This window comes from Palaemon carinicauda, chromosome 1, assembly GCF_036898095.1.
Source record: "Palaemon carinicauda isolate YSFRI2023 chromosome 1, ASM3689809v2, whole genome shotgun sequence".
Classification (NCBI taxonomy): domain Eukaryota; kingdom Metazoa; phylum Arthropoda; class Malacostraca; order Decapoda; family Palaemonidae; genus Palaemon; species Palaemon carinicauda.
This window is the reverse complement of record NC_090725.1, coordinates 316,638,163-316,651,449: the sequence shown is the minus strand read 5'-3', so window position 1 is coordinate 316,651,449 and position 13,287 is coordinate 316,638,163.

The window sequence follows — 13,287 nt, the reverse complement described above, 5'->3', positions numbered from 1 at the left end:
AATAAAAAAAAAAAACAAGGAAAAGATTATATAACATCATTAAACTCTCTTTGCCATTTGATCCACTTCGATGACTCATACAATTTTGTCTTTTCGTTTACGTATCATTTTGTACACAAGAGGTTCATGTCATGTAATTTTCATGAGAGAGAGAGAGAGAGAGAGAGAGAGAGAGAGAGAGAGAGAGAGAGAGAGAGAGAGAGAGAGAGAGAGAGAGAGAGAGAACGAGCGCCACGAGAATATCTATTGGTAAAGTTAGTGAATCTCCTAAGATCACTAAGGAAGTCTCATGAGACATTCATGTAAAACATGAACCAATGTTTCAGCTTTATGAAGCGAAGCCTTTATTTCCTTTTTTTATTATTTTCTTTACTTTTGTCCCAACTGTTAAAATTACAAAATAAATCTAAGGGACGTGAGCAATTGCAGAAATCACTTATTTTCATAGAGGTTTATATATATATATATATATATATATATATATATATATATATATATATATATATATATATATATATGTGTGTGTGTATATATATATATATATATATATATATATATATATATATATATATATATATTTATATATATACACATATATATATATATATATATATATATATATATATATATATATATATATATATATGTAAATATGTATATATTTATATAAATATATATATATATATATATATATATATATATATATATATATATATATATATATATATATATATATATGTTTATATATATATAATTATGATTTCATGAATACTTTATTGAATATACTTGAGTTTGATATTAATGTTATTTCCATTAATTAGGTCAAATAAAAGAAACAAAACATTTTCTCTCAATCCTTTTGGAGGAAAGGTATTTCCAGCGATGGTTTAAAGGCCACTCATGAATGGTAAAGGCAAAGGACAGTTATAATATCCTAGAGACTTAACATATATACATTTAATCAGCACGTAAGCCTCCTCTCCACGAAAGCTAGGACCAGGAAGAGTCAGAGAATGGCTGCTAGTGACTCAGCAAGTAGAATAGTAGGCTTCCCCAAAAACTCTCATATTTACCTCACAAAGATGGTAAGTTACAGCCAATACAGGTAACGTCAGCACGATATTTATACATGTTACCACTGTTTAAGGCTTAAAAGCCACTCATGAATGGCAGAGGCAAAAGACAGTGACATTAACCGATACATAAATGTAGATTCCATACGGATAGACAGCTCTGTCTGAAGAAGACTGAATAATTACAAAACCTTGGACTGAGTAAAAGGGAAATGGGATTTATACACTGGATAGTTGAAATAAGCAAAGATAGATGATTTATGTTCTGAATTACACAATCCAAGAATTATAATAAAACGTTTGAAGCAGTCCTTATCCATGGCATTCTTTTCATACCTGTTTCATTTTTTGCACAATAAAAAGATACGAACAAATCTGTTAATATTTTACAAAGCTTTCGTATGATTGATGCTGATAATGATGATGATGTAATCTTTATAAAAACGAAACGAAAAAAATCCGTAGGAACAGAATCTACGGACACTATACACAAGACACATATAAATTGAGAGAGAGAGAGAGAGAGAGAGAGAGAGAGAGAGAGAGAGAGAGAGAGAGAGAGAGAGAGAGAGAGCATGATAATACCTGTTTTTCAGCTTTAATGCAACATTTACTTTTTCTGACATCTTAAAGCCTTACTCTCAACAAAGAACGTGAGAGAAATACAAATTCCAAGGCAGTACTTTTTCTTATTTGTCATTGAGAATACTACTGCCTTTCTTTGCTGGTTTAAAGAATGTTTCTCATAACTAATGTTAACGTAAAACCTACCTATTCATAAGAAATAATAGGATGCGAATATTTGTACACAGAATGGCTGAAAATATGAGGTCTCTAACGGTACCACCTTTCTAAAATGTACATTTTGAAACACAGAGGTTAACTAGAGGGGCACACAGTTTATTTCTCAACCTTTTTGCTCAACTTTGACCTTCACCTTCAACCTTAACATGTATTAATTGGCGAGGATTTTCGTACACTCAAATATGAACCAGGTTTGTAGTCTCTGTGACAACGCTGTCCAAACTTATGGTTGATTATATGAATTTGACATTTTGCTTGACCGTAACCTTAACCTTTGACCTTGACCTTTCAAAATTTAATAATTTCCATCTTTTTTTATGACAGTTAATTCCTACAAGTATCATTACTGTACCATTAAAATTGGGGCCAGGAACCTGTTCACATTCTAACGCACACACAAATCAAAACAAACAGGGACGAATACATAACATCCTTCCAACTTCGTTTTCTCTTAAATTATCACCTCAACGGGGTTTTATATCAAGAAAAAATGCTCAATAACTTTCCTACGGTTATTTCAATATCATCATATATGCCAGTACTCGTAATAGGAAATTTTATGCAAATATGCCTTATCCTGAATAAATACTTAGGTGTAAAATCAAGATTCAAGTCGAAAGTAATATCAACTAATTACTCTGACTATAGAAATTCCTCTCATCTTGGAAACTGACTTTTTTTTTAGGATCACTGGCTATTGATCTCTTCACCCAAGAATTTAATTAAGAATTAGAAACTAGAAACTATAAATTAAAAATTCCTTTGAAACTAGATTAAAACATAACAATTGGTTTCGTATCTAAAACCCAGCTCTATTAGATCAAATAGGATTATTTCCGCGACATAAGAATAGCATTATTGTAACTTTGTGATTGGCAAGGAGAGAAATAAGAATATAATATCTGGGAATAATATCAGGAAGAAATGTTTTGTTCAAAGTTGCAGCAAATATTTTTATGTTGAACAGCCTGACATATGCCTTTTTATAGTTTATATACGACTTGTCTGTTTAGACGTTGTTACTGGTTTTAGAATGATTTATCTTTATTTTTTCTCATCATTTATTCATTTCCTTATCTCCTTCCCTCACTGAGCGATTTTTCCCTGTTGGAGCCCTTAGGCTTATAACATCTTGCTTTTCCAACTAGGGTTGTAGCCTAGCTGGTAATAAAAATAATAATAATTGAACCAAACAGCTTTAATTTCCAATCAGAGCCTACATAAGTATCACACAGACTTTAATCAAGAGCGAGATGGAAGAGAGATGGTGTATCGTCTGCAAAGTAGCAACAAACATACATACGAACCAGAATCTTTATCTTTGGAGTTTCTGCCTCTAAGAAAGATCTATTATTATTATTATTATTATTATTATTATTATTATTATTATTATTATTATTATTATTATTATTATTATTATTATTATTATTATTATTAGCTAAGATACAACCCAAGTTGGAAAAACAGGATGCTATAATCCCAAGGGCCCCAACAGGGAAAAATAGGCTAGTGACGAAAGGAAATAAGAAAACAAAAAATCTACCAGAGAAGAAATTAACCAATAGAAATAAAATATTTAAAAAAAAAAGTGACAACATTAAAATAAACCTTTCATATCTCAACTATAAAAACTATAAAAACTTAAAAAAAAAAAATACAAGAGGACGAGAAATAAGAAAGAATAGTGTGCCCAAATGCACCCTCAAGCAAGAAAACTTGTATTCATATAAAAAGAGAATCAATAATATCGGTCTTTTTATAAGCCTTTTTTACCATAGTGATGACGGCCCACTTCTAATCAATTCCAGTAATCAATTATTCATTAATTAGATCCCTTCAAAAAATAATAAACACGACGGAGCCCTTCAGAACTGGATTAAAATATGAAAATGGTGACCCTGCATAATAGATTCTTAATCCAGATATATATAGAGCATATATGTATATAAATATATATATATATATATATATATATATATATATATATATATATATATGTATATATATATATATATATATATATATATATATATATATACACACACACACACACACACACACACACACACACATATATATATATATATATATATATATATATATATATATATATATATATATATATATATATATATATATATATATATATATATATATATGTATATAACGGATTTTGAGAGAAGCGAAAAATCTATTTTTGGGTGAGATAGCCATGTCGTCCTGATGGAAGTTCCTATAGGGTAGCTTCCTAGGGTATATTACAACTACGGCGATATTCCCAGAGAATTTACCTTAAGGTACCAGAATTCTAACTCCTGGAGCGAGTATCCCTCGTGAAAGGGATATCGCGACATATCAGAGGACGTATTCTAGACACGTCACATGGCAATCTACGACCTGAACAGAGATTCGTCTCGTAGGAGGGAGATTGACGAGATACGAATTCGGGAAAGAAAAAGGGGAGCCGCTCCCAAGGCTTCCCTATCCCCCGATTCGTATGCGTGCCTGGCGCCAATCCTGGCGCCATCTGTATTCCTTGTAGCGTACACGAGGTGCTACAGATACTGTATGTAGGGAGGGGTCCTACAGCCCTTTCTTAGAAAGGCAAGGGCGGGTCCATCAGGACGACATGGCTATCTCACCCAAAAATAGATTTTTCGCTTCGCTCAAAATCCGTTTTTTGGGCTCAAGCCATGTCGTCCTGATGGAAGTGTACCAGAGCATTACTGTATCTGTGGATTCTCAGAACGTGCCGTACTCCCCGGAGATATTTATTCCCGGTCGACTAGACCTAGAGACCTAAGATGTTACCGTTATACATCTTTTCAACTAACTATAAACTATGTTAGAGCTTCCTGCCCCCTACAGGGAAGAGTCCTACTAGACTCTGGAAAGTCTCGAAGAGTACATATATCTATGTATGAATACCAGGCAAGCTAATATAGTGGTCTCGCCCTATATTAAGTAAAGCATAGTTTGTATAGAACCACTGCGTCAATATATTGACCAGTAATCTGCACAATACTTGTATTGGACAAAGGTTTATATCCGCATAGGAAGAAACTAATAAAACCGCCCTCGTCCCTTTATGGGACGGAGTCCTCCCATTAGGGGACTTACATAAACCAATGCAACATAGCTTGCAAAACAGAACAATTCTATCAGAATTATCCCAGATAAGATACATAGAATTAAAATGCTCAATTATACCAATAAATTGACACAGGTGAAAGAGACGCAAGGTTCTCAAGAACAAGTTTATTGACAGATAATAAACAGACAGGTTAACAACAAATATATATATTTATATAAAAGAGGGTAACCCAAAACTTTAAGCATAAGTATGATAGTAAACAGAACTTGTTTATCTGAAAGAAAAACCATTAAACACCACTTTAATGAGATACCAAGGTATCAAGTCATAAAAAATCTGTATTACAAATCAATCACATTAGCGTTAGAAACGCTTGGCACACATGTCTGAACTTATGCAAGGTTCACCTTTGAAAGAAGGAACAGTCTATATGGGCACTTGGTGCCCTTATTTAGTTTGTAGTACAGTATGTACCTACACACTCACCCTGGACTTAATCGTCCCAATTAAGACCACTGTTCCTCGCAGAGTTAAACAGTAGGGTTAACTACACGACCCACTGCTACCACAGATCTCTTAAGTTCCTCTACTTGCTTCGCATAGTGGCGAAAGAACACCCTGGAAGACTTCCAGCCCGTGTATGAACGGAGATGTTCAAAATCCATACAATTAAAGAAATTTAGGGATGAGGCAACTTTCCTCGGATCGTGACCTGCGGGTGTACTGTCAGGATCCGCTCTGCGAATAAAATATGTCATTTTCGCTCTGAGTTGATTCAGAGATAAATTTGAGCCTGATGTTTCTCCCCTGAATAGTTGACTACCCTTGAAGTCTGAAGTTCTACGAAGATAGACCTTTAGGCATTCTACTGGACATAGAGATGCATCTTCTTTCAGAGGGCAGATTCTCCAGGGACCCCACCTGTTGGTGGGTAACTCATTCTTGGCGAGAAACGTAGGATCCGGAAACAGGTTCAGCTCCCCCCCCCTCCAGGAACTGAACACGACCTGCCTCTCTCGAGAGGGCTACGATCTCACTAACCCTGGCCCCGGACGCGAGTGCAAATAGGAAAATAACTTTTTGCGTCAAATCCTTTAACGCACATTCTTCATTGCTCAACAAGGAGGCGAAATGAAGAACTTTGTCTAAAGACCATGAGATGGGCTTTGGAGGTGCTGAAGGTCTGAGCCTAGCGCAGGCTTTCGGAACTTTATTAAAGATCTCGTTACCTAGGTCGATCTGGAAGGCAAATAAAATGGGTCTCATCAAAGCCGATTTACACACTGAAATCGTGTTAGCTGCCAATCCTTGGCCATGGAGGTGGATGAAGAAAGATAAGCAGAAATCTGTTGAGATCTCCTGCGGATTCTTTGCCTTTACAAAGGCCACCCATTTTCTCCAAGATGACTCATATTGCCTTCTAGTCGATTTGCACTTGTATTCCTCTAGGAAGTCTATGCTGGCTTTCGAAATCCCGAAGCGCTTTCTCACCGCTAGGGCGAGAAAATCATGAGCTGCAGGGTCTGGGTTTTCTGTAATGAAGCGAAGACAGTCGACTTCTGGACTCGCTGGGTCAGAACTGGATGTGGTAGCGGCACGAACTTCATCTGTAGTTCCAACGCCAAGGGGAACCACATACTGTTCGCCCACTTGTGGGCCACTATTGCCGCTACCCCCTTGAAGGATCTCAGTTTGTTGAGGACCCTCAACAGAAGGTTGTGAGGAGGGAACAGATAAATCCTGGACCATCTGTTCCAGTCGAGGGACATTGCGTCCACTGCTTCCGCTAAGGGGTCCTCGTACGGGGACACGTACAGGGGCAACTTCTTGTTGTCTTTCGTCGCAAAGAGGTCTATTTGCAGTTCTGGGACTTGATTCAGAATGAAGGAAAATGATCCTGCGTCTAAGGACCATTCCGACTCTATCGGTGTGAACCTGGATAGAGCGTCCGCTGTCACATTGCGGACTCCTTGAAGGTGAACTGCCGACAGGTACCACTTCTTCTTTTCCGCCAATCGGAAAATGGCTAACATCACTTGGTTGAGAGGTGGTGACCTCGACCCTTGTCGATTCAAGCATCTCACAACCACCTCGCTGTCTGTCACCAATCTTATGTGGATCGAGTGACGCGGGGAGACTTTCTTTAAGGTAAGGAGCACTGCCATAGCTTCTAGAAAGTTTATATGAAAGGTCCTGAATAGCTTGGACCAAGTCCCCTGGACTTTTTTCCGATGAGAGTGACCTCCCCATCCCTCCTTTGAGGCGTCTGAATGAATCGTCATCGACGGGGGAGGTGGCTGAAGAAGAACCGACTTCTTTAGATGTCTGGCTTGGGACCAAGGTCTGAGAAGAGTACGTAGCCGAGGCGGCACTGGTCTTCTCAGGTCTCTTCGCGCGTTTGATGCATACCTTCTCCAAACTCCGGTTGCATCCTTTAGCTGTGCTCTTAGCACTGGGTCTGTCACTGAAGCAAACTGGAGAGAGCCTAGTACCCTCTCCTGTTCGCGTCTTGATATCCTTTCGGAATCTAGAAGTCTCTTGACAGAGCCCGCTATCTCCTTCCTTTTCTTCATTGGGATGGAGAAACTGTGTGACAAAAGGTCCCAGTGGATTCCCAGCCACTGGAACTTTTGGGATGGAGAAAGTCGAGACTTTTTCTTGTTGATCTTGAAGCCTAGGTACTCTAGGAACTGGATCACCTGACTGGAAGCTTGCAAGCATTCGGTCTCGGATGCTGCCCACACCAGCCAGTCGTCCAGGTAGGCTACTACCTGAATTCCCTTTAGGCGTAATTGTTTGAGAGCTGCGCTCGCAAGCTTCGTGAAAATCCTTGGGGCTATGTTTAGCCCGAATGGCATGGCTCTGAAGGCGTACAGTTTCCGTTGTAGCCTGAACCCTAGGTAGGGGGAGAGTCGACGGCTGATTGGAATGTGCCAATAGGCGTCTGACAAGTCTATAGAGACTGAGTATGCCCTCTTGGGCAGTAAGGTCCTTATGTGTTGCAGTGTTAGCATCTTGAATTTGCAATTCACTATGAACTTGTTGAGTGGTGACAAGTCCAGAATGACTCTGAGCTTTTCCGAGTCTTTCTTGGGAACACAAAACAGCCTCCCTTGGAATTTGATGGACTTCACCTTTCGGATCACCTTTTTCTCCAACAGTTCTTGAACGTACTCCTCCAAAATGGGGGTGGAGTGTTGGAAAAACCGAAGGCATGGGGGTGGAGTGCTGTACCAGCTCCAACCCAGTCCATTCTTGAGTAGGCTTTGGGCCCAGGGATCGAAGGTCCAGCGATCCCAAAATTTCATCAGTCTCCCTCCTACCGGTATCATTTCACTTGGACTGCCGTCCTGAGGTCTTGCCTCCCTGACCACGACCACCTCTGAATCCCCTTCCCCTTGAGGGGCGCCTAGACGAGCCTCTGGCTGCTCCTCTAGGTTTTGCACGAAAGGAAGAAGACTGTCCTTCGAACGTTGGGGCGAATGTGGTTGACTGACCTGGCACAGCCTGGGGTACCCACTGAAAGGCAGTCGGGGTTTGTGCCACCATCTGGGGCACTGGAGGCAAAGGCAATTGCAGTTGCTGTTGCTGTCTATAAGGCTTGGCTGGCCGAAATGGTAGCCTAGTCTTCATATTCTTCCTCTTTGGTTGAGGACCCTCATCCGGGGAAGATTTTCTTTTGATAGCCAGGCCCCACTTCTGGAGAAGATTTCTATTCTCCACGGCGGCCTTATCAACAACCTCTTTGACCACATCGGTAGGGAAAAGGTCTTTTCCCCAAATGTTGGAGGAGATTAACTTCCTTGGCTCGTGTCTCACCGAAGCCCCGGTGAACACGAACTCCCTGCAAGCTCTCCTTGCCTTGACGAAGCTATAAAGGTCCTTCGTCACTGTGGCTAAGTGAGACTTAGCCACTACCATGAACATTTCATGGACCTTGGGGTCACTTGCCATCGTCTCGAGAGTAGTCTGATGAGACATTGAGGCAGCCAGTCTTTCTTTTGTCTCGAACTCTCTTCGTAAAAGAGATTCGGACAGCTTGGGGAGGTCCTCGCCGAATTGCCGTCCGGCAATATCAGCCTCCAACTTTCCCACTGAGAATGTCAGATGGACATCCTTCCAGTCTTTGTGGTCCATAGGTAGAGCCAGCGACAAGGGTTTACACTCCTCCAGGGAGGGGCAAGGCTTGCCGGCCTCGACTGCCTTTAGGACAGCCGCAAACCCTTTCTGTAAAAAGGGGAAGGCTCTATCAGGAGAGGACACAAACGAAGGGAGCTTCTTGCTCAATGCAGCTACCTTCGAATTCGAGAAGCCCCTCTCTTTCATCGAGGATGAGAGTAGGGCTTGAGCCTTAGCGTGGTCCATAACAATGACCTCCTTCGGCTCTGTCTCCTCCCTTGAAGCTGGTTCTTTTCTCAGCCGGACATAGCAGTCCGGATATGATGCCTTGCTGGGCCAGAATTCTACCTCCTCTAGGGGAACTGAACCCAGCTTATCCGAGATGACGATCTTTCCAGTCGTCATCGGCATGTGCTCAGCATACCTCCATGGGTTAGCATCTGAGCATATGGGAAGGTCTTTCACATTGAGCCTTTTCCGGGGCCCATGTGATTCTGCCAGGGACTGCATACGCAGTTCCATTGCAGCCGCCTTCTCCTGATTCTCCTTCTGCATTTGTTGGATCATTCCAACAATCGAAGAGAGGGCCTGTCCCAGTTCTACTGGGAGGCCAGCCGATGTTGAGGGGATAGGCTCCGGCATCTGAACCGGAGTAGCCGACACCTCGTCGACCTCATCCTCTACGACATCCGGGGTTTGAACTTGATCCTGACCTTCTGCCAGGAGGTCTTCTTCCAAACGTTCGTCCAGGTCAGACATCCTGTCACACAACTGGATGTCTTGCATCGCATCTGCGACTTCCTCGTCCACCTGGACTTGATCTTGAAGGATCTCCTCTTGAGGCTGGGGAATCACTGCCTCAGCTGATGCCTGGGGAAAAAGATACGCCCTCATCTTCTCACTTGGAAGATAAGGGCCAGAGGTGTTCTTCTTGAAGCCCCTTACCCAAGTACGAAGCTTTTCCCTAGCTATATCCCTTGATTCCGCCGTTCTAGGGGAATCAAAAGCCTCAGTAATCAGGTTAGTGCATACAGTACATACCTGAGGGTCCCAATACTGGAGATCATCCTTGGAGACAGCGCATGCTGCGTGTCTCCTACAACACTCATGTCCGCAGAGGTTCTTGCTGCGGACATTGCAGAAAACATTTCCGCACTTCGGAGGGTCCTCCTGTAAAGAGAAGAAATTTCCATGAGTATCAAGTGAACTATGTATCACTGGATATGCATAGTATAGCATAACAATTCATAAATGAAAGACACACACTTGTGTTTCCCTCACAACCCATTGTTGCAGCCTTCCAGATAATAAAATCAAAATGGTTTATCTCTACTAGAGTAACCAATGCAAGGTTTCCAGAGGAAACAGGTGGAGCTCACACCTAGGCAATGATTTTAAAAATCCTGGATAATAGACGGGGAAGAACTCTGCTTCCTGTCTGAGGGCAACAGCAAAGGGCTGTGTAAGAAAACACAATAGTGTTAGAAGATACAGTGCTGTACCTAAACTTTTACTATAGTTTTCTTCTTACTGTATATGCTATACAGAAGAATACTAATACAGTATAGGAGGATGTGTGCCGGCCTGCCTTTGCCGGCCGGCACACACCACAATTAGCTTTAAAGTATACTACTTAACAGCTATAGGGCGGCAGCCCTCTGGTTCAAATGCCTGTGCCGGCGGCAGCAGCTGCCGGCCAGCAACAGCCAGTGTTGGCCGGCAATGATTGCCGGCCAGCAACTACACAAGGTAGTACCCAGCTGCCGGCCACACTCTTGGTGACCGGCAGACAAGGACTGACATAAGCCGGCCGGCAAAGGTACAAGACCGATGCCAGCCGGCAGCAAAAGAACCAGAAGACTACACCTGCCCGGCTGCCGGCCTCATAGGCCGGCAGCCGGGACAGGTACAGCACTAGAAGAAAATAGAATGGATGCCGGGATAAGAGTGTACACAACCCCCCAAGCCCGGCAACCGAAAGAGTGCATATAAGGAAGGGGAGAAACTTAATTCAGGCTTCCTTGACCAATGCCGTCCGGCTCTGCCGGCAGGCATGGATGAGAGACCAAGAGAGGTCCGGGCAGCACTCGAAAACATAAGACCCTTGCCGTCCAGCATCTCTGCCGGCCGGCAATGGGCTTAGTCAATCCATATCCCAACCTATACTAGGTCCAGAAGTAGAATGACATACGGTACAGTAATACCCCTGCCGGCCAGCTCTGCCGGCCGGCAAGGTACAGTACAGTAATGGCTAGGCCATTACGGAGATAGAGGGGGAAGGGACAAGAGGGTCCTGCCAACCTTGCTTTAGTGACAGATCACCCGCAGCCAAGAACTTTGTCTTAGCCTAAGGGAGATCTAAGGGAAAGGGCCAGCGCAGTAGTATAATACCTGCCAGCTTCCAGAGCACCAAAGCAAGGAAGGCGTTGCTACTCCCAAGGGAAGATTTATCCTCCCCGAGAACAGCAACAGGACTTAGTCTGGTCGATCACACAAGAAGGAATCATAACTACAGAAACCTTCGATAGTGACCTAAGGGAGCTCAGCTCCCTTTGTAAGTGTTAGGTCAGCGAGGGAGACTCTGCCCCAAGCCAAACAACACGGACTCAGACTAAAAACTCTGTTGTTCTGTCCCTCTTTGAACCAGACTCTGCTGGAACAGGAAGGTACAGTAACACCCTAGTATAGTTTTATCGAAAATAAATTCGGAAAAAACCACTTAGGGATAAGCCCAAGGCTTAAACAGAGGGAAAGGGATTGCATACCTTCTCCGAAGAAAAGAAAGCAACCGGGGAGTATAATAAAGTATACTAAGGCTCCATAAGCAATTAGCCTAGGCACCAAGAGAATCGATTACCTAATTCACCGAAACTCTCACGTATACAATCTTGGAAATATTCCACACAGTCTAAAATGTATAAAATATAGCCTAAAGCTTCAATAAAATTTTAATTACACTCGGAAAAACCAAAATCATGCATTAAGTACTAGGACCAAACGACTAGGCTACATGGCCTAGCGTAGGCCAGAATGGCGAATACTTCGCCAAATAATACTAAGCACGAAAGGAAATCCTATGTAAAGCTAAATAGCTAAATTTTATTAAGCAAAACAACCAGGAATGTCACTCTGACTAACTAATTTATACCTAGCGAGTGACAGTGTCCAGGACACCTCTGGTAGGCTACGGCTCTTGTATCAAAGATTAATCCTATTAATCACTCAAAATTTTACCAAGAGCCTACATTTATACATAACAGACACTATACTCAACTTATCCGAGGCCAACGAAGACGAAGAAGCCATGAAAAGCTGAATAAATCCAAGATTTGCGAGAAAAACAGGAAAAAACACCGAGTTGTTAAGCTACGCAAAAAGGAATACAGATGGCGCCAGGATTGGCGCCAGGCACGCATACGAATCGGGGGATAGGGAAGCCTTGGGAGCGGCTCCCCTTTTTCTTTCCCGAATTCGTATCTCGTCAATCTCCCTCCTACGAGACGAATCTCTGTTCAGGTCGTAGATTGCCATGTGACGTGTCTAGAATACGTCCTCTGATATGTCGCGATATCCCTTTCACGAGGGATACTCGCTCCAGGAGTTAGAATTCTGGTACCTTAAGGTAAATTCTCTGGGAATATCGCCGTAGTTGTAATATACCCTAGGAAGCTACCCTATAGGAACTTCCATCAGGACGACATGGCTTGAGCCCAAAAATATATATATATATATATATATATATATATATATATATATATATATATATATATATATATATATATATATATACATATATATATTACACTAATATGTAATGAAGCATATACATGAAAACCTATCTTCATACATAAATATATAATTTTCCCTTTACGTCAATATATCCGTTTCAAAAACGGATATATTGACGCAAAGGAGTGATATTACTCTCACCAACACCTAAAAAAAATAATAGGAAATTAAGGTAAAAAATACGATCGGCTGTATTTTACAGCAATGCGGCTTAGAATATATTTCTACAACGGAGAATATCTGAATAAAATTACGGTTTTTTAACAGTGTACATCACCAGAAAGCTTCCACTGGAAGGGACGGATGCAAATGAATGATGAAAAACGATTCGCAGAATTCAGTTTTGGTAACAATTACTGCTCAAATAAAATCAAATAGAAAAAACGTCAGTTATATGTCAAAAGACAT